Genomic DNA, 23,380 nt, shown 5'->3' with positions numbered 1-23,380 from the left:
GTATTTATAGCTTGCATTTATAGCCTTGTCTACCCTGGAACGGACCGACACACGGGACTGTTATTTATGCAGTTCTATGATTCTGCAGTTTGCAAGTTTTCTGGGTCCTGTCCTATCAAACTTTAACGTGCATGCTTGTGGATTTGTTACGAGGGGAACCGATGACCTGTAATCTTGTGGACTCGTAGCACTACATTTATTTCAGACTCTAAAGTCAGTTCATCTCAGAGTTCAGAAGGTCTTGAGCACCGTGTGTTTGTGTCCATTTATAGCATGTATATATTGCTTGTTATTTTTTGCATGTATATATTGCCTGTTTTTTTTTTGCATGTATATATTGCTTGCCTGTAGCTTGCCGTATTTATAGCTTGCATTTATAGCCTTGTCTACCCTGGAACGGACCGATACACGGGACTGTTATTTATGCAGTTCTATGATTCTGCAGTTTGCAAGTTTTCTGGGTCCTGTCCTATCAAACTTTAACGTGCATGCTTGTGGATTTGTTACGAGGGGAACCGATGACCTGTAATCTTGCAGACTCCTAGCACTACATTTATTTCAGACTCTAAAATCAGTTCATCTCAGAGTTCAGAAGGTATCGTACACCTCTTGTTGTTCCTTCATAACTCTTCTCAGCCAAATTTTCAGGTGATGAATCTCTAGCAAACACAAGTTCCAAGTATTACCATTTTATATTACTACTCTATTACATATGGAAATAGTCTGGAAAAAATCACAAACAATGCGTGAAATCATAGTGAAAGAAAAATGTTGGAACTCATATCTTCTGAGCCAAATTTTTAGTAGAGAAATCTACAGCAAACACTAGTAGAGTAGAGACAAAAATGTATCCAACAAAACTAAGTACAGTATGAATAAAGGAACAAAATAATTACTCTTATAGGTTCTAGTGTAATTAATATAACTCTTGTCCTCTTCTAAATCTTGTCTTTTTAGACTTTGTTTTAGATTTTCAAATTGTATTGAGCGACTTATCTATCAATGGAAATTCGTATAGTTCTTTCTGATATCTTGGAACTTTCTACACGAAGATCACATAAGCTCCACCTCTTGCAATAAGTGCTAAGGTAATTTTGTTTGATTTTTTAAATAATTAAATAAAATATAATATCAATGTTTAGTTATGATGAACAAATAAGCAATATTATAGTAATTTTTAACAAAATTGTCTTCAATATTGCAAAAATGTTTTTATACTTTTTTTCAACAACAAGAGAAAGGACACTCTAGACTTGTTTGGTTTGATATCAAAGAATTTATTTATTTATTTATATGTACATACCAACGGCAGAGCCATTTGAATTAAAGTAATAGCATTAATAGTAGTATAATTATTTAATAGTAAGTATGTTGTACGTCTAACATTTTGACATTCCTTGTTGCAGTCATATCACTGAGGTGACAGTCAATCGTAGCAAAAGTTTATTGAGGGAAGTAACGCAACTGTAGCCTGCACTACGTCAACCTCCTCCAACACTTAAGTCGCAGGTGAATATCCTATGTTTGATAACCTAATAGAAACAAATTAATCAATGGTTGTTTCATAGACTGACACTGTAAAAGGTTTCTTGAGCTAAAACATGAGGAGTTTCCTTCTTTCTAAAACATAATACAGTATACTTTTTGTCATACTGTTGCAAAATCAGCAAATTATAGCTTATTGTTTCACTCCTGTTAATAGTTCAACATATCAACAGTATAATGTACAATAACATAATATAGGTCGGCCGCTTAGAAAACAACCTGCGCAAAATTTTTAGGTAACGGCGAGGGAGGGTATGTTTCCCCTCTCCGCCAATGTCCGTTTTCACACTGCACGACATGACACCGCGGTAGGACACCGACACGGTGCTGCCCCGGTGTTGTGGGAGTTGGAATCATTTGTTACCAAATGGGACTGTTTAGACAATGATATAATAACATTTCATGATGCTCAAATATTGATGCGATTTAGGCTATACAATATTTTTTGCAGGACCAATCTTTCTCAAGTTATAAAGAACGTAATTGTTTACATTTTGATCAGTTGGATAATTTAATAGCTGATAATATTTATAAAAGGTTGGGGGTGGAGCGGCAGCATATTGGGGGAAGGGCCATAGTCTGTCTCACTCCCATAGCTCGGTATCTCTCTTTCCCACCAATGCTATGAGGAGGACGCTTTCCAAGCGGCCAACCTATAGTAATACTGTAGACTGAATTATTGAACCACTTATTAAAAAAGCTGCTCATTTGCTTTAGAAAAATTGAAAACCTTTTTGAAGTTGTTTTGAAAATAAAGTTCATCACAATGGCAAAGTTGTCTTTTCAACCCCTGCTCATTTTCCAACCTCGGGCCATGCCTTTTCATATACTTAGCAGCAATGAATTTAACAATAGTTTTTTCAGTGAAACATACATACGTAATACCGGTAACTACTTTTGTAATCGAATGAAAACATTGGTTTAATTATTTGAAAGTAAATATTTAAATACTTTGTTGCAGATAGCTCACTGTTGTTACCTACCTTGACCTGGACGAGTTGTGAACCGTAAATAAAGATCAACTGTAACACTAAGAGGATTCAACAATCGATAGTGTGAAGGAAGCAGCAATCTGGATTCCCCTTTTTGCAGGTTTTTGGTTACTGTCGTACTAGTATTACATTTATTTATATTGGGTATGTCTTTGGCAATCACCCTTAAGATTGATTCTTAGAAACACAGAAGAAATACCGGTCAATTAGAACTGGTTGTTTGACATAATGGCTAAAAAGAATTGCAATAGCAGTTATCAAAGTTGAAAACACATATAGTGGTGATATGAACTACGAAGAAATCAAGGGGTACTTTGGCCTGGAAAGGTTATGAAATACGACAAGTAGTCAACAATTCCTTATTTACCCTGGAACGGACCGATACACGGGACTGTGATTTATGCAGTTCTATGATTCTGCAGTTTGCAAGTTTTCTGGGTCCTGTCCTATCAAACATTATGTGGATTTGTTACGAGGGGAACCGATGACTTGTAATCTTGCAGACTCCTAGCACTATATTTATTGCAGACTCTAAAATCAGTTCATCTCAGAGTTCAGAAGGTATCGTACACCTCTTGTTGTTCCTTCATAACTCTTCTGAGTCAAATTTTCAGGTGATGAATCAGCAGCAAACACAAGTTCCAAGTATTAGTATTTTATATTACTACTCTTATTACATATGAAACTCTAGTCAATAGATAATCACAATCAATGTGAAATATATCATAGAGTAAGGGAAAGATTTGAACTTCAAAGTATGCAATTGATCATCTTTTGCTATGTATATGTTTATAGATCGCAAAACAAAAACATAGAAAAATATGATGGTTTTACAGGAAAGAATTCAAGGTGTACTTTGGTCTGGAAAGGTTATGAAATACAACAAGTAGTCAACAATTCCTTATTTACCCTGGAACGAACCGACACTTGGGACTGTGATTTATATAGTTCTATGATTCTGCAGTTTGCAAGTTTTCTGGGTCCTGTCCTATCAAACTTTAACGTGCATGCTTGTGGATTTGTTACGAGGGGAACCGATTACCTGTAATCCTGTGGACTCATAGCACTACATTTATTTCAGACTCTAAAATCAGTTCATCCCAGAGTTCAGAAGGTCTTGTGCACCGTGTGTTTGTGTCCTGTATTATTGTCCATATTTATTTATTGCATGTTATTGCCTGTTATTTTTTGCATGTATATATTGCCTGTTTTTTTTTTTGCATGTATATATTGCTTGCCGTATTTATAGCTTGCATTTATAGCCTTGTCTACCCTGGAACAGACCGATACACGGGACTGTTATTTATGCAGTTCTATGATTCTGCAGTTTGCAAGTTTTCTGGGTCCTGTCCTATCAAACTTTAACGTGCATGCTTGTGGATTTGTTACGAGGGGAACCGATGACCTGTAATCTTGTGGACTCGTAGCACTACATTTATTTCAGACTCTAAAGTCAGTTCATCCCAGAGTTCAGAAGGTCTTGAGCACCGTGTGTTTGTGTCCTGTATTATTGTCTGTATTTATTTATTGCATGTTATTGCCTATTTTTTTTTGCATGTACATATTGCTTGCCTGTAGCTTGCCGTATTTATAGCTTGCATTTATAGCCTTGTCTACCCTGGAACGGACCGACACACGGGACTGTTATTTATGCAGTTCTATGATTCTGCAGTTTGCAAGTTTTCTGGGTCCTGTCCTATCAAACTTTAACGTGCATGCTTGTGGATTTGTTACGAGGGGAACCGATGACCTGTAATCTTGCAGACTCCTAGCACTACATTTATTTCAGACTCTAAAATCAGTTCATCTCAGAGTTCAGAAGGTATCGTACACCTCTTGTTGTTCCTTCATAACTCTTCTCAGCCAAATTTTCAGGTGATGAATCTCTAGCAAACACAAGTTCCAAGTATTACCATTTTATATTACTACTCTATTACATATGGAAATAGTCTGGAAAAAATCACAAACAATGCGTGAAATCATAGTGAAAGAAAAATGTTGGAACTCATATCTTCTGAGCCAAATTTTTAGTAGAGAAATCTACAGCAAACACTAGTAGAGTAGAGACAAAAATGTATCCAACAAAACTAAGTACAGTATGAATAAAGGAACAAAATAATTACTCTTATAGGTTCTAGTGTAATTAATATAACTCTTGTCCTCTTCTAAATCTTGTCTTTTTAGACTTTGTTTTAGATTTTCAAATTGTATTGAGCGACTTATCTATCAATGGAAATTCGTATAGTTCTTTCTGATATCTTGGAACTTTCTACACGAAGATCACATAAGCTCCACCTCTTGCAATAAGTGCTAAGGTAATTTTGTTTGATTTTTTAAATAATTAAATAAAATATAATATCAATGTTTAGTTATGATGAACAAATAAGCAATATTATAGTAATTTTTAACAAAATTGTCTTCAATATTGCAAAAATGTTTTTATACTTTTTTTCAACAACAAGAGAAAGGACACTCTAGACTTGTTTGGTTTGATATCAAAGAATTTATTTATTTATTTATATGTACATACCAACGGCAGAGCCATTTGAATTAAAGTAATAGCATTAATAGTAGTATAATTATTTAATAGTAAGTATGTTGTACGTCTAACATTTTGACATTCCTTGTTGCAGTCATATCACTGAGGTGACAGTCAATCGTAGCAAAAGTTTATTGAGGGAAGTAACGCAACTGTAGCCTGCACTACGTCAACCTCCTCCAACACTTAAGTCGCAGGTGAATATCCTATGTTTGATAACCTAATAGAAACAAATTAATCAATGGTTGTTTCATAGACTGACACTGTAAAAGGTTTCTTGAGCTAAAACATGAGGAGTTTCCTTCTTTCTAAAACATAATACAGTATACTTTTTGTCATACTGTTGCAAAATCAGCAAATTATAGCTTATTGTTTCACTCCTGTTAATAGTTCAACATATCAACAGTATAATGTACAATAACATAATATAGGTCGGCCGCTTAGAAAACAACCTGCGCAAAATTTTTAGGTAACGGCGAGGGAGGGTATGTTTCCCCTCTCCGCCAATGTCCGTTTTCACACTGCACGACATGACACCGCGGTAGGACACCGACACGGTGCTGCCCCGGTGTTGTGGGAGTTGGAATCATTTGTTACCAAATGGGACTGTTTAGACAATGATATAATAACATTTCATGATGCTCAAATATTGATGCGATTTAGGCTATACAATATTTTTTGCAGGACCAATCTTTCTCAAGTTATAAAGAACGTAATTGTTTACATTTTGATCAGTTGGATAATTTAATAGCTGATAATATTTATAAAAGGTTGGGGGTGGAGCGGCAGCATATTGGGGGAAGGGCCATAGTCTGTCTCACTCCCATAGCTCGGTATCTCTCTTTCCCACCAATGCTATGAGGAGGACGCTTTCCAAGCGGCCAACCTATAGTAATACTGTAGACTGAATTATTGAACCACTTATTAAAAAAGCTGCTCATTTGCTTTAGAAAAATTGAAAACCTTTTTGAAGTTGTTTTGAAAATAAAGTTCATCACAATGGCAAAGTTGTCTTTTCAACCCCTGCTCATTTTCCAACCTCGGGCCATGCCTTTTCATATACTTAGCAGCAATGAATTTAACAATAGTTTTTTCAGTGAAACATACATACGTAATACCGGTAACTACTTTTGTAATCGAATGAAAACATTGGTTTAATTATTTGAAAGTAAATATTTAAATACTTTGTTGCAGATAGCTCACTGTTGTTACCTACCTTGACCTGGACGAGTTGTGAACCGTAAATAAAGATCAACTGTAACACTAAGAGGATTCAACAATCGATAGTGTGAAGGAAGCAGCAATCTGGATTCCCCTTTTTGCAGGTTTTTGGTTACTGTCGTACTAGTATTACATTTATTTATATTGGGTATGTCTTTGGCAATCACCCTTAAGATTGATTCTTAGAAACACAGAAGAAATACCGGTCAATTAGAACTGGTTGTTTGACATAATGGCTAAAAAGAATTGCAATAGCAGTTATCAAAGTTGAAAACACATATAGTGGTGATATGAACTACGAAGAAATCAAGGGGTACTTTGGCCTGGAAAGGTTATGAAATACGACAAGTAGTCAACAATTCCTTATTTACCCTGGAACGGACCGATACACGGGACTGTGATTTATGCAGTTCTATGATTCTGCAGTTTGCAAGTTTTCTGGGTCCTGTCCTATCAAACATTATGTGGATTTGTTACGAGGGGAACCGATGACTTGTAATCTTGCAGACTCCTAGCACTATATTTATTGCAGACTCTAAAATCAGTTCATCTCAGAGTTCAGAAGGTATCGTACACCTCTTGTTGTTCCTTCATAACTCTTCTGAGTCAAATTTTCAGGTGATGAATCAGCAGCAAACACAAGTTCCAAGTATTAGTATTTTATATTACTACTCTTATTACATATGAAACTCTAGTCAATAGATAATCACAATCAATGTGAAATATATCATAGAGTAAGGGAAAGATTTGAACTTCAAAGTATGCAATTGATCATCTTTTGCTATGTATATGTTTATAGATCGCAAAACAAAAACATAGAAAAATATGATGGTTTTACAGGAAAGAATTCAAGGTGTACTTTGGTCTGGAAAGGTTATGAAATACAACAAGTAGTCAACAATTCCTTATTTACCCTGGAACGAACCGACACTTGGGACTGTGATTTATATAGTTCTATGATTCTGCAGTTTGCAAGTTTTCTGGGTCCTGTCCTATCAAACTTTAACGTGCATGCTTGTGGATTTGTTACGAGGGGAACCGATTACCTGTAATCCTGTGGACTCATAGCACTACATTTATTTCAGACTCTAAAATCAGTTCATCCCAGAGTTCAGAAGGTCTTGTGCACCGTGTGTTTGTGTCCTGTATTATTGTCCATATTTATTTATTGCATGTTATTGCCTGTTATTTTTTGCATGTATATATTGCCTGTTTTTTTTTTTTGCATGTATATATTGCTTGCCGTATTTATAGCTTGCATTTATAGCCTTGTCTACCCTGGAACAGACCGATACACGGGACTGTTATTTATGCAGTTCTATGATTCTGCAGTTTGCAAGTTTTCTGGGTCCTGTCCTATCAAACTTTAACGTGCATGCTTGTGGATTTGTTACGAGGGGAACCGATGACCTGTAATCTTGTGGACTCGTAGCACTACATTTATTTCAGACTCTAAAGTCAGTTCATCCCAGAGTTCAGAAGGTCTTGAGCACCGTGTGTTTGTGTCCTGTATTATTGTCTGTATTTATTTATTGCATGTTATTGCCTATTTTTTTTTGCATGTACATATTGCTTGCCTGTAGCTTGCCGTATTTATAGCTTGCATTTATAGCCTTGTCTACCCTGGAACGGACCGACACACGGGACTGTTATTTATGCAGTTCTATGATTCTGCAGTTTGCAAGTTTTCTGGGTCCTGTCCTATCAAACTTTAACGTGCATGCTTGTGGATTTGTTACGAGGGGAACCGATGACCTGTAATCTTGTGGACTCGTAGCACTACATTTATTTCAGACTCTAAAGTCAGTTCATCTCAGAGTTCAGAAGGTCTTGAGCACCGTGTGTTTGTGTCCATTTATAGCATGTATATATTGCTTGTTATTTTTTGCATGTATATATTGCCTGTTTTTTTTTGCATGTATATATTGCTTGCCTGTAGCTTGCCGTATTTATAGCTTGCATTTATAGCCTTGTCTACCCTGGAACGGACCGATACACGGGACTGTTATTTATGCAGTTCTATGATTCTGCAGTTTGCAAGTTTTCTGGGTCCTGTCCTATCAAACTTTAACGTGCATGCTTGTGGATTTGTTACGAGGGGAACCGATGACCTGTAATCTTGCAGACTCCTAGCACTACATTTATTTCAGACTCTAAAATCAGTTCATCTCAGAGTTCAGAAGGTATCGTACACCTCTTGTTGTTCCTTCATAACTCTTCTCAGCCAAATTTTCAGGTGATGAATCTCTAGCAAACACAAGTTCCAAGTATTACCATTTTATATTACTACTCTATTACATATGGAAATAGTCTGGAAAAAATCACAAACAATGCGTGAAATCATAGTGAAAGAAAAATGTTGGAACTCATATCTTCTGAGCCAAATTTTTAGTAGAGAAATCTACAGCAAACACTAGTAGAGTAGAGACAAAAATGTATCCAACAAAACTAAGTACAGTATGAATAAAGGAACAAAATAATTACTCTTATAGGTTCTAGTGTAATTAATATAACTCTTGTCCTCTTCTAAATCTTGTCTTTTTAGACTTTGTTTTAGATTTTCAAATTGTATTGAGCGACTTATCTATCAATGGAAATTCGTATAGTTCTTTCTGATATCTTGGAACTTTCTACACGAAGATCACATAAGCTCCACCTCTTGCAATAAGTGCTAAGGTAATTTTGTTTGATTTTTTAAATAATTAAATAAAATATAATATCAATGTTTAGTTATGATGAACAAATAAGCAATATTATAGTAATTTTTAACAAAATTGTCTTCAATATTGCAAAAATGTTTTTATACTTTTTTTCAACAACAAGAGAAAGGACACTCTAGACTTGTTTGGTTTGATATCAAAGAATTTATTTATTTATTTATATGTACATACCAACGGCAGAGCCATTTGAATTAAAGTAATAGCATTAATAGTAGTATAATTATTTAATAGTAAGTATGTTGTACGTCTAACATTTTGACATTCCTTGTTGCAGTCATATCACTGAGGTGACAGTCAATCGTAGCAAAAGTTTATTGAGGGAAGTAACGCAACTGTAGCCTGCACTACGTCAACCTCCTCCAACACTTAAGTCGCAGGTGAATATCCTATGTTTGATAACCTAATAGAAACAAATTAATCAATGGTTGTTTCATAGACTGACACTGTAAAAGGTTTCTTGAGCTAAAACATGAGGAGTTTCCTTCTTTCTAAAACATAATACAGTATACTTTTTGTCATACTGTTGCAAAATCAGCAAATTATAGCTTATTGTTTCACTCCTGTTAATAGTTCAACATATCAACAGTATAATGTACAATAACATAATATAGGTCGGCCGCTTAGAAAACAACCTGCGCAAAATTTTTAGGTAACGGCGAGGGAGGGTATGTTTCCCCTCTCCGCCAATGTCCGTTTTCACACTGCACGACATGACACCGCGGTAGGACACCGACACGGTGCTGCCCCGGTGTTGTGGGAGTTGGAATCATTTGTTACCAAATGGGACTGTTTAGACAATGATATAATAACATTTCATGATGCTCAAATATTGATGCGATTTAGGCTATACAATATTTTTTGCAGGACCAATCTTTCTCAAGTTATAAAGAACGTAATTGTTTACATTTTGATCAGTTGGATAATTTAATAGCTGATAATATTTATAAAAGGTTGGGGGTGGAGCGGCAGCATATTGGGGGAAGGGCCATAGTCTGTCTCACTCCCATAGCTCGGTATCTCTCTTTCCCACCAATGCTATGAGGAGGACGCTTTCCAAGCGGCCAACCTATAGTAATACTGTAGACTGAATTATTGAACCACTTATTAAAAAAGCTGCTCATTTGCTTTAGAAAAATTGAAAACCTTTTTGAAGTTGTTTTGAAAATAAAGTTCATCACAATGGCAAAGTTGTCTTTTCAACCCCTGCTCATTTTCCAACCTCGGGCCATGCCTTTTCATATACTTAGCAGCAATGAATTTAACAATAGTTTTTTCAGTGAAACATACATACGTAATACCGGTAACTACTTTTGTAATCGAATGAAAACATTGGTTTAATTATTTGAAAGTAAATATTTAAATACTTTGTTGCAGATAGCTCACTGTTGTTACCTACCTTGACCTGGACGAGTTGTGAACCGTAAATAAAGATCAACTGTAACACTAAGAGGATTCAACAATCGATAGTGTGAAGGAAGCAGCAATCTGGATTCCCCTTTTTGCAGGTTTTTGGTTACTGTCGTACTAGTATTACATTTATTTATATTGGGTATGTCTTTGGCAATCACCCTTAAGATTGATTCTTAGAAACACAGAAGAAATACCGGTCAATTAGAACTGGTTGTTTGACATAATGGCTAAAAAGAATTGCAATAGCAGTTATCAAAGTTGAAAACACATATAGTGGTGATATGAACTACGAAGAAATCAAGGGGTACTTTGGCCTGGAAAGGTTATGAAATACGACAAGTAGTCAACAATTCCTTATTTACCCTGGAACGGACCGATACACGGGACTGTGATTTATGCAGTTCTATGATTCTGCAGTTTGCAAGTTTTCTGGGTCCTGTCCTATCAAACATTATGTGGATTTGTTACGAGGGGAACCGATGACTTGTAATCTTGCAGACTCCTAGCACTATATTTATTGCAGACTCTAAAATCAGTTCATCTCAGAGTTCAGAAGGTATCGTACACCTCTTGTTGTTCCTTCATAACTCTTCTGAGTCAAATTTTCAGGTGATGAATCAGCAGCAAACACAAGTTCCAAGTATTAGTATTTTATATTACTACTCTTATTACATATGAAACTCTAGTCAATAGATAATCACAATCAATGTGAAATATATCATAGAGTAAGGGAAAGATTTGAACTTCAAAGTATGCAATTGATCATCTTTTGCTATGTATATGTTTATAGATCGCAAAACAAAAACATAGAAAAATATGATGGTTTTACAGGAAAGAATTCAAGGTGTACTTTGGTCTGGAAAGGTTATGAAATACAACAAGTAGTCATCAATTCCTTATTTACCCTGGAACGAACCGACACTTGGGACTGTGATTTATATAGTTCTATGATTCTGCAGTTCCAAGTGTTTACCATGATATATTATTACTCAATTACATATGAAAGAAACTATTGAAGAAAATATTACATATAAAGTTAAAACATTAAGGAACAGAATGGAAATTCATAGTATGCAACTGATCATATTTTACTACGGTACTTGTGTTTATACAAACACAGTGCCTCTCGTTGTTCCTCCATGACTCTTCTGAGCCAAATCTTTCAGGAGAGTAGCTTGCAGCAAACACTAGTTAAGTGTTAGACCAAATATTTATCAACAAAACTAGGCATGAATACAAAGTACAAAACATACATAGTACCGGTACAGGAACAAAAACAATTACTTGTAGGTTCTTTTTCAGTTGATATACCGGTACCTTGCCCTCTACTAAAAACTGTCTTTTTAGACTCTGTTTTAGATTTCACAATTGTAGTGAGCGACTAGTCTGACCAGGGGAATTTGTTGAATCTGCTTCCTGACATCTTAGAACTTACTATTCAAAGGCGATGTGAGCTCTGCCTCTTCTTATATATGCTAAGGTAATTTTGTCTGATTTCGGGGAATTTTCCATTATAGAAAATGAGCTATAACCTTACCCTAGGTGTCATGGTAAGACCATTACCCAGGACTGATTTAATTTTTTGGTTTGAGGTCCTCAGAGGCCAAAAACACCATTTGTTCAAATTTATCTATTTATATGTTCATTAGTGGGATAACTTAACCAAAAATGATAGGATACTTCTATAATTAGGTACAAAGAATTAAACATACCATTTAAACATGTTTATTCAAACAAGGTTGCAAACCAGTATGATCTGACTATGGGAACAGGAATTTATGGGCCGTTTTATGGGATTAAGATAGGTTATTCCCATTTTTACCCTAAAAATGAACAATTCAGCAATTTATTTCTAAATCATTTTATAGAGTTTAAAAAAAGTGCATTAAGCATTGTTTTACTCCTTACCCTTATGGAGAAAGTAAAAAAGTGTAAATTCAACATTTCCATGCTCATTGTTATGGAGAATAAAGTAAACTGCTGTAGTTTGCATGTTTATGGATATATTTTAATATAATTTGATTTGGCAAATTTTTGTATTTCATACTAAACTATCCACGATTCAATTAAAAACACACCTTCCCTGTAGCAGCAAAGCTAAGTGCTCATTAATAATAAGGTTATTTGAAAGGTCCGAATTTTTGAAATCTGGTAATTTTTAGTTAATATTTTAGTGGACATCTAGCTAGGTAAATGGAAATTGGCTTAGTCTACAGGTTTGCTGTGGTAGAGGTACTGTACTTTATTAATGATATTTAAAATTATTTGTATATTACAAATCAGTTATAAAGATAAACTAATAATCAACATTGTAGTATAAAAGTAAGTTTGGTGTTTGTCTAACCTCTTGAAGTGCATTTGTTGCAGGCATATCACTGTGGTGTCTGTCAATCAACGCAACTGTAGCCTTCACTACGTCCATCTCCTTCAGCACTTTGGTGCCAGGTGAGTAGCAAACGTTTGATACAGTATCCTAATAGAAACAAACAAATCAACAGCTGTTAGGTACATTGACACTGTAAAAGGTTTCTTAAGCTACATAATTAATAAGTCATCAGCTTATTTGGTAGATAGGTTCTTGCCCACTTGCCCCATTGAGCTGATCTGTTTCTCAAACAAGGTTCAAAGACACCCTTGATTTAACCAACTTTACTTAAATAAAAATGTCTTTCTTTTCCGTTCAAAGCAAAGCTTTAAGTTTCCATAGTATTCAAAATGTTGTGAAAGAAGATTTACCACCATGGATGTCAATGAAAAAGGTTTTAGGTGAAAAACAAATTCCCCATTCTTAGTCACTATTCACTAAAACGCTCTCCACATTTAACTGCCTACAACATAAAACAGATTGCATCGTTCCACACAGGCGATTGAAAGCAAGTGCCTGTCAATTTGAGATAGGTATCTTTTACTAATTATTTGATACTATGTTTTAGTCTATAGTTTTGGAAAATTGTCTTTAGTATATAAACAATAAATCAACACATTATTTGGTATTGAAAACTAACAATTAAAATGGATATCATGACAAATTAAAATTTCCTGTCTATTCACTGGTGTTGGCCCAGAAAAATCGGAAGAATCAATATATAGTGATGAATATATCGAAAATAAAATTCTAAACTATAAGTTGATTTTACAAGAAATGTATTTATTAGTAAGTGGGGTAATCGTTTAACACGTTTGCTACTGAGCGTCGCACATATGCGACGCCGCGGTCATTGCCACAGACCGAGGTATACATTTGAATCTTACACATAGACCGGCTGTCACTTGGATAACAGTACACACAGACCACGGGCGAAAACCTGTAAAACAGTGGTCATTTACATTGTAATACGCTACAATCGTGTTTGTAAATAAATCATTCTTGTTTTTTTGTATGTTTTTATAACCTTTTGTAATGTCGCATATTTGCGACGCCCGGTCTACAGCGAAGACAATAGTGAAAATTATCATAGTTTTATTGAAATAGACTAAACGTCGCATAGATGCGACAGTTCATTTTTTGTGTTTTAAAGTGAAAGTAAGTAAAAAATTAAACAGATTATTCAAGAACAGTTTATAACTGAACGAATATAAAAGCTACATAGGATAATGCAGCATACATACTGCATTCATACATACAGTGATGCAGAGAAGTAAAGACCAGTTTTTCCAACTATTATATGACGTCACCAATCATCATATCCACAGACCAAGCGACGCAGTTGTGCGTCAGACATCTCTGTAGACCACTGCTGGGAATTCAGTGCCTTCAAATAGACCACTACAAAGATATAAGCATTTTAATAACATTAGAACCCCGACGCAAATATGCGTCGGCAGTCCGTTTAAATGTGACTAGCCGTCGCATATATGCGACGGCAGTCTATGGGTGGAATCCGGCCGTCGCATATGTGCGTCGCTGGTCCATGTGAATGGAAAATTTCGTACTATTGCAGTAGCGAACGTGTTAACTTCTTGATGTACTTTGTTGTAGGCATATCACGGTGGCGTCTGCTAACGTAGCTGTATCCTACCCCAAGTCTGGCTCCTTGATCTCAAAGGTGAATATCCTAATTGAAACAAAGAAATCAATTGTTACATACATGGACACTGTAAAAGGTCTCTTAAGCATTTTTAACATTTTTTCCATATTGAGCTGATCTGTTTCCCACATGAAATTCAAGGAAACTCTTTCAGTGGTGGAGTGAAATTCCAAACTACATAAAGACTATAACCTGTTAGACGATATGGATAGAACATTTAGTTTAAAACAGGTAAGAGTGTCGTGCCCTCCTCTATGGATCAGTGACTGATATCAATAGCTGTTGACCACTGAGACCAAACAAACCTAATCACAGAACATTTTGAAATTGTCAATTTTTGAAGCTATGTTTTTGAATACCAAACAAATACAGGATAAACATGACTAATAATCTTATAACAGTGGGTCCACCAAAAATAGTAGAATCATTTAACACTAGTAATTAGATGTGAAGATGTGTGTGCCGGTCAAGTTAGGATACATGTTAATAATTCTTTGATTCTGTTTTAGATCTTTCCGACTTTGCGTGCGCGTTAAATTTTTCAAGAGGATCACACATGAACTTCCTTTACGTAGATGTTGACATCAGGTGTCTTCTGTAAGAATTAGAGGTATTTTTTTATATTTCTTGTAACTAAATATGTAAAATGGTTTGATAAAAATCACTTGGATGAAAGATATTTTAAAAAACTCAAGTAATACGAATTCAGGTGTCTTATTGAATTAGCCTGCTTTACTGGGACGTCAGTTCGATGGAGACTTTATCTACGAACAAAGTCATAATCTTTCATTACATTTAAACCAACCTTTTGGTTTCATGGGATCTTTTTTCATGCATTTTGCATTAAAGTGTAAATACATGTTATTTGTAATAATTACAATGTACTTCAATATATTACAATATACAACATTTCAGTTTAGTATATAAATAGATACTAAACAGATATAATTTAAAAGGCAATATTGGAATATCTTTGTAATTATAAACTCACAAAATTTAATTTTTAGATGATTTTTGCTCACTTGGACTTTGCTATTACAGGGTGTGAGTTGCTGTCGTACCAAAGGTAGGAACTTTCCTTTTGTGTGCATTATATGTTTTGCCATCATTCATCAGATTGAGTCTTCGCTTCACTGAAGAAATCCCCGTCGTTTAGTTTCAGGTTATTACAAAGAGGTTAGGGATGGTTAGAGTTATCACAGATAACTAAATTTTTATTTATGATTTTTATTAGATCAGGGATTTTCAGGTTTTTTTTAACTAGATAGTGTTAGGTGAAATTTTACTATTTTTTAAATAGGTTAGCCATAAGCTTTTAGAACAGATTAGGGATTTTCAGGTTCTTTTTATTAGATAGTGTTAGGTGAAATTTTACTATTTTTTTAAATAGGTTAGCCACAAGCTTTTAGAACAGATTAGGGATTTTCAGGTTCTTTTTATTAGATAGTGTTAGGTGATATTTTACTATATTTTTTCATGAATAGGTTAGCCATAGGCTTTAGTACAGATTGAAAATGCTTAGGTTTTTTTTACCATACAGTGTTAGGTAAAGTTTTGTATATCTTTCCATGAACAGATTAGCCATAGGCTTTACAACAGATTAGGGATTTTCAGGTTCTTTTTATCAGGTATAGAGTTAGAAAGATAATTAAGATATTATTACAGTAGCTCAAAAACACTTCATAGCTATGATAGGTTAGTGCCAGGCCATCCTCTACGAGACATCTTCGAGAGCAGATCTTCAAATTCAAGACGCTTAATTGTTTGTTTGTTTTGTGTGTGTGTGTGTACTTATATTAGTTTCCATGTCCAGTTTCAAATCATCTGATATTGTTGCACGAACATAGTGATGAAAGTTGATTTGACGCGATTTCAGATATGAGTCATTAAGTTGGATAGTTTGAGTTGTTGTTAATATTAGTTAAATGAACCAGAAAAAGAAGAAGAAGATTAAGGAAATCACAAATAAAAAAATAGTGGTAAGTTGTGTAGTTTTTCGTAAAATCCAATTTTATTGATTCCTCAAATGTTGCATACTGTACATATATTTTTATTATTAGATATTGTTTTCCTTTAACTAGGTGTTATTAATACGCCTTCTTTAAGTTAAGGAATAATTGTAGGATATACATATATTTTGTATTAAGTTATTTATTAAGTCATTTTTCAGTAGCCTGGTAAAAGTTTAAGAAGTTTAACCATGAAAAGCCATTATATAACTCTTATCTACTTAGGCAAAGCCAGTAAATAGGGAATTATTTATGCCTTCAGCAGATGGGGACATCAATTGACCAAAAAATAGATATAAAATAGATTCCTATGTAAGGTTTTGCATGATTAAACTTCTAAGATTCTTACCAGGGGTGGCAAGGAGGGATAAATGGGCTTCGGCCCTAAATTATTTCAAAACTCATATCGTAAGATATATTTGATAAAATTCAAATTTTTTTGGAGTTTTGAAAACAGTTTTTGATTAGTAATTCACACCTTAAGCTTGTGTTATGGCCCTACCACAGTACGGTAATATTATGTGGTAGAAACAGGAGGCCCTCCCCCTGAACATGGCCGAGGGAGCGCTTGTGGGTAGAGAGAAGAGGTAGATGAAAATAATTGTGTCTGGACCTCCTCTCCCTACCACGGGTGTCCTTTTTCCAAAGTATCCCTTAAACCTTATTCCAACCCACTGACATGATTTTCTTACTTTTCTTCTCTTCATCCTGCTAGCTTCCATAAAGGCATCGCCAGAGCTGTATTCGACTACCTAAGTAAGTATCTTATCTACTCTACCAAATAGAAACAATAATGATACAACCTTAGTATAAGTAGATGGCAGAGATCTCAACTCATAGAATATTTCAAGTATCCAAGCGAGTTTACTACAGGTTTAATGGAAAAAAATGGATGTCAGCAAATAAGATTTTAGGTCAAGCTATTCCATATTTAAAATTAAGAAAAAGAACTGCCAACTATTAAACTGTCCCTTTAGGATTAGGAATTTTTCCCTCAAGAGATTGGAATTTTTGAAGTGACAAATGTTGATTTTAACCAATTCCACTAAAGCTGCATCACACAACACAGGTAAATAGAAGTAAGTTTTGGTCCAGATAGGATTACTTTTAATAGTTTGTTGATCCTGTTTCAGATCTCTCCGATTGTAGCGGGTGAACTTTCCTGAGAAAATCTCACAGCAAGTAATTCAACTACTTCCAAGTATGAACTTCCCGCTTCAAGAAGATGTTAACATCAGCTGTCTTTTTTATCATTTGCAGGTAATTTTTTACATATCTTATAACTAAATGTTTAAATTGATAAGAATACGATACTCAATGGATTTACGTTACGACGTTAATGCTACGTAACTACACAGCGCTCCCAGTGGCGTGTGCCATAACCTGCTGACAGTTTATATTTAATTATTTTAGTCTATGAAGATACACAATGGATTTACAGATCAGCGTTACTAAACAGTAAACATGCAATAGTATGTTAATAAACCGATGTATAATTTGGAAAAATAAACTAACAAATAAAATAGATCTCATGATAGATTTATATTACCTAACTGAGTACTGGCGTTTGTCCAGAATAATCAGTAAATTCTATATATATCGAAGATATGATAAATTAAATTCTAGACTTTGTTGATTTTACAAGAAACGTATATATTTAATCATAATTGTGTTAATCCTTTAATCCTTTTAACCCCTTGATGTGCCTTGTTGCAGGAATATCACCGTGGTGTGCTGCTGTCTGCCAATCGTACCAAAAGCGTAGCATGGAATTTAACTCAGCTGTAAATTCTGCCCCACGTCGGCCACGTCAGGCTCCTTGAACAGTTTCGTCCCTTAAGGTAATTATCTTACAAATGATTTACTATTTAAAACAAAGAAATTAATAGTTGTTAAATACATAGACACTTTAAAAGGTCTCTTAATTTGTTTAAGGTTCATGCTATATTGAGCTGATCTGTTTCCCAAATGAGGTTCAAGAAGAATATCTTGTCAGTGGTAAAGCAAAATTCCAAACTACATAAATACTCAGGGCTGTATTTCCCTAACAGCGGAAACAGCAGTTGCGGGGGCCTAGGCCTAGGAGGGGGCCCATCTATTTTTTTTTTTATAAATTAATTTCACTGATTTAATCTGTTTTGCCGCGATTGAGAGAGACGTTGATAATCGGATAATGGAAGACAATAATAATGTCTACATAGCCAAGGAAAATAGTCAGAATTCACTACAATCACTATTTTTTTCATTTAAAATTTTATGTCGCCCCCCAAAAAAGCGAATTGTCTTGCTCCTAATATCGGTCCTGCACATTCCGGTTAGTAAACCAATCCTATCCTATCTAACAACCACATCATTCTTTTGTGGTGCATTTGTCCACTGAAACTATGATCCGCGACTCTCACCCGACTGTCGTGCTTGCAAGGGCGTACATGATTAAATGGGTGCTCACCCACACCACAATTTTTTTGTCAGATGTCGTGCGTTCTCCCCATTAGTCCTAGTTCTCGTTGCACCTTCTCTCTGTGCACTTTGCATACTGCGTTTGTTTTTTGAAGTGAATAGTGACAGTTGTGAGTGACAATGGCATCAAATATTAATCATCGTGTAGATCAAAAATAGCAACTGAAGAAATAATTGACAATGATGTTTTGATTGAATTAGTGGAAGCAAACCCAGTACTGTGGGATACAACTTTAAACTATTATAAGGACAGAAATTAAATGAAAGAAGTGTGGAAACTAGTTAGCTCTGCTCTGAGAGAGGTTTTTGAACAATTGGAGGGTAAAGAAAAAAACATTTATTAGTTATTATTTATTATTATTAGGGTTTTTAATCAATTAATAACTTGATTAATTGGGTTGAATCCAGTACTTCCTCTCAATCCTACGCTGCCTAATTCTGCACCACATTGCAACCACAGGTAACAGATTCATTGTTTTACTATTTTTGATACAGGACCACTCTTAATATATTTCACAACACACACTCACTCGTCCACAGCTACCGAGCAACTGGTCATTGACCCGATAAAAATACAGTAAAAAACAGTAAACATGCAATTGTACGTAAATAACCGATGTATAAATTGGAAAAATAAACTAACAATTAAATAAGATCAAATTATAGATTTTCTAGACTTGGTTGATTTCACAAGAAACGTATATGAGTGAAAATTTAAAAACGTACGTTTTCAGGAAAAGCACTTTGCAAATTTTTTTCTCCTTTTTTCAAAACTTTTATTATTTTTTTTATTTCATTAACATTGTAAGTTTTATAAAATGTCCATGGTAACGCAATATCTTTGGTAGTTTCTTTTTAAAAGAGCATCTTTAGTGGAAAAACACAAAATCCTGTCACGACCATAACGGACGTTTAAATGAATATTAAAAATAGTTAGTATTATTTTTATAGATATGTTTTGCTATAAACTAATTTACTTTTATGACCACTATACAATAAAAAGGTCACTGAGCTTTTGGTATATTTAGTCTTTCTAGAAAAAAATAAAAAAACTCAAAAAATTGAAAAAAAGCCAATAAAATCTTTTTAAGTTTGTATAACTCCGAAAAAACTTACCTGAGACCCGAAAAATCGTTATGTTTGTATAGAGGTGTTATTCTTTTGTGTATAAAACATTGAAATATGACGATATTTTAATTTTTGAAATTTGTATTATAGAAATCATAAACGTGATGGTCAGGGACAAGCGGTACGGTCGTGAATTGTCTGGAATAATCTAAATCTTTCTAAACAATCCTTCAATTATCCTGTTAGTTATAATAAAAATATGTGTTTCAATTGCACTAAACTGTTCAATTTACAATTATATTAAAGTTCTTGTCACGACCAAACACACTATAATCCATAAGGCTGGATTGGTCGTGAAAAAACCCGCGATGGTCGTGAAACTTTGGTCGTGAAATTACGTGTTATTTGGCTCTGTTCTGGTGGTAGCCCTGCACCTCATGTTCGAGGATACAAAGTGGACTTCTAGGTTAATCTAGCAATTGAAATAACTTATAAACAAAAATTAACACCATGTCTACTTCATCGAATGACTACGTACGGTCATGGACACACCAAAATTACAAAAAACACAATCTTTCCTTTATTAATCTTGTAATTCCTCCTTTCAACTCGAAACGACCGGCACTACAATCCTGACGTACACCCCGAACTAGTCTCTAAAACCAACTGACTCCATCGACGCCAGGCTTGCCACTGTCGTGCTCCAAAGTTGAAAATTTTTCCCAAATGGTCGTGACGCCAAATCGAGGGACAGACTTATTTTGTCATGGTAGTCAGTTTGTGATGACAATAAAATTATAATATGCTCCTTTTTTGTAAGTTTAATAACCATTGATGACATAAAAATATGGCTTTATATATTTCGGCATGAATAATTAGTCTAAAAACAGCGTGAAAGTTGGAAAATGTACCCTAGGGACACGTCATGGTCGTGAATTTCGAGACTTTAAAAATACGAAAAAAATACCTAGAACCTATTTAAAACCAAATAAATGTGTGTAACATGTTGCCCCCGTCCCAAAAAATATTAAAACACATAATAATAAACTACAAATCTAGTATCTACGAAGTAAAAGGCCAGGGACATGAAAACGTACGTTTTTAAATTTTCACTCATATAATTAATTGTAATTGTGTTAATCCTTTTAAACCTTTAAACCCCTTGATGTTCCTTGCTGCAGGTATATCACCATGGTGTGCTGGTGTCTGCCAATCGTACCAAAAGCGTAGCATGGGATTTAACGCAGCTGTACCCTGCCCCACGTCAGGCTCCTTGAACACTTTTGTCCCTTGAGGTAACTATATCATACACTTATTTACTATCTGAAACAAAGAAATAAATAGTTGATAAATACACTTTAAAAGGTGTCTTAAGCTTTTTTTAGTTCTTACCATATTGAGCTGATCTCTTTCCAGTATGAGGTTCAAGAACAATCTTCTTGTTACAAGTAGAATTGAAAATATATTTCTAACAGTGCATTTAGAGTGGAGTCAATATTTTAGTGGCCCCAGTTACCAAGCTTTTGTGTTTTTAAAAAATACACAAATACCAGCTGCTTTAAAACAAAACAGCTGTTAGATTAGAACCCTATTTGCGGTGCCACTTCAAGGCTGTGGCCTGAAGTTTAATGAATGTAAAAAAATATTACAATAAAAGGTTTAAATTACCTGTATCCGTCACGTTTGTAGTTAATTGACTACAGCCGTTTCGTGTTGTAAAAACCTATCTTCAGTTCAAACGTACATTGATTTATTCCATGGTCGTCATAAGGTTTAAAGTTCACAGAAATAACACATACACGTACACAAAACATTAAACATAAATTGGCCAATACAAAAAGTACGAAAACGCCTATGACCTACCTACCTTCTACCGGCACCGAACGTGTCCGATGTCTATTACACGTTTTTCGTATTTTTTTTGTTTTGGCCAATTTATGTTTAATGTTTTGTGTATGTGTATGTGTTATTTTTGTGAACTTTAAACCTTACGACGACCATTCCATGGAATAAATCAATGTACATTTGACCTGAAGATGTGTTTTTACAACACGAAACGGCTGTAGTCAATTAACTACAAACCAGGACCACTTGACGGACACAGGTAATTTAAACCTTTTATTGTAATATTCTTTTATACAGAGGCTATAGGCTACCATAAAAATGAAAAGAATATTCATTGAAAGAGACTATATACAATTAATTAGGTCCCAGGTCCTAATATCAGAGTAGTATGTATTATATAGTATGTATTATGAGCGACTTATCAGTATTCAAAGTATCCAAAGTATCAGGTAGTATGTCCCTGATACTAGTGATGATGTTGTCTTTCTTCTGATAAGATGGAGGGAGAGTACTAGTTGCCGACATGGACCTGCTCTGTGTCGCCGTCCCAGGAACAGTACAAGCTGTGCAGACCGACTCGCCACTCTGAACGACTTTGGAAAGCGAAGAATTGGCACATGCTCTGTATATTTCTAATCTTTTTTTGTATTAAACTCCGTTTACAAAATTTTGGTGGTTATAGGGGTTCTTTAAATTTAATTACCTATTAAAAATTCATTAGACTTGACTTGATGAAAAAGTATATTTTTAACTGAGATAAAATTACAATGAATGAACATTAAAAGTATAAAAGTGTATTTATTATTTATTTATTTATTCATGCAACAAAAGATTATAAACAAAATACATTTCATAGAAAGCTTCAAACGCCTCAGTAGGCTTGTTTGCAGCTATAGATAGAGTCCAGTTCAAAGTCCATTCATAAAATGCCAGTCAGTTTCATATCTTGTATACAAGCCATTCTTCCAATCTGTTAAATACATTGAAAAGTACATAGAAAAGTAAACAAGCAAACAGATTGTAATTCTAACATCTGCTTATTATTACAACATCTCTCCCTTTCAGTTTCACTCATATCTTTTTATAGGTTTCACTAGTCTTTCAAACTTTGTTCCAATTTCTTCATTAGGATGACTAGATCGTGAAGAAGGATGATTATTGTTATTATTATTACAACAGAAACAAATAGCAGGACAGATGTCAATAAGCTCAACCGCTTAATCAGCTGTAACATACATTAAGAGAAAAGTGGTGGGGAAGCCCAGAAAAACTTCCCCTTAAACCGCCTGCATTTTGTAAACGGACTATTCTGATGTGATTATTGTTTTTATTGAATTATTGTTTGGTACTGTGTTGTCAATTTATGTAAGGGTATAACAAATATGCTATACTCTAACATCGTTTGCACAGCTAAAGTGTTCCGTTTTTTTGTTTGTAACAATATTTTGGTGCTAGACTTAGTTAAATAGAATCGGAAAAATTCCCAGATATAGGGCTGGAATGGAGGAGCTACGAAAAGGTTAATACAGCGCTGTGCCTCACT

General features: G+C 34.6%; 2 long non-coding RNA genes across 4 annotated transcripts; one reads left to right on the top strand and one right to left on the bottom strand.

Annotated features, from left to right (window-relative positions):
• Window positions 1-1,310: 1,310 nt before the first annotated feature.
• On the bottom strand, window positions 1,311-21,166 carry LOC128990323 (uncharacterized). Of its 3 annotated transcripts, XR_008490514.1 has the most exons (6): window positions 21,144-21,166; window positions 14,037-14,482; window positions 12,772-12,900; window positions 9,263-9,417; window positions 5,142-5,296; window positions 1,311-1,532 (listed from the first exon to the last, which is right to left on the bottom strand). It is a non-coding gene; the product is annotated as an uncharacterized LOC128990323 (long non-coding RNA). The 3 variants fall into 3 exon arrangements; XR_008490513.1 differs by lacking the exon at window positions 21,144-21,166 and having other exon boundaries at window positions 14,037-14,553; XR_008490515.1 differs by lacking the exon at window positions 21,144-21,166 and having other exon boundaries at window positions 14,361-14,553.
• On the top strand, window positions 17,392-22,489 carry LOC128990324 (uncharacterized). The gene is made up of 4 exons (XR_008490516.1): window positions 17,392-17,724; window positions 18,181-18,305; window positions 21,174-21,287; window positions 22,335-22,489. It is a non-coding gene; the product is annotated as an uncharacterized LOC128990324 (long non-coding RNA).
• The last annotated feature ends 891 nt before the right edge of the window (window positions 22,490-23,380 follow it).

Source organism: Macrosteles quadrilineatus, unplaced genomic scaffold (assembly GCF_028750875.1).
Source record: "Macrosteles quadrilineatus isolate MER2022 unplaced genomic scaffold, UCM_ALF_1.0 Scaffold_3__2_contigs__length_128488019, whole genome shotgun sequence".
In the NCBI taxonomy this organism is placed as follows: Eukaryota; Metazoa; Arthropoda; class Insecta; order Hemiptera; family Cicadellidae; genus Macrosteles; species Macrosteles quadrilineatus.
The sequence above is the reverse complement of the archived record's forward strand: the minus strand, read 5'-3'. Positions and strand labels throughout refer to the sequence as shown.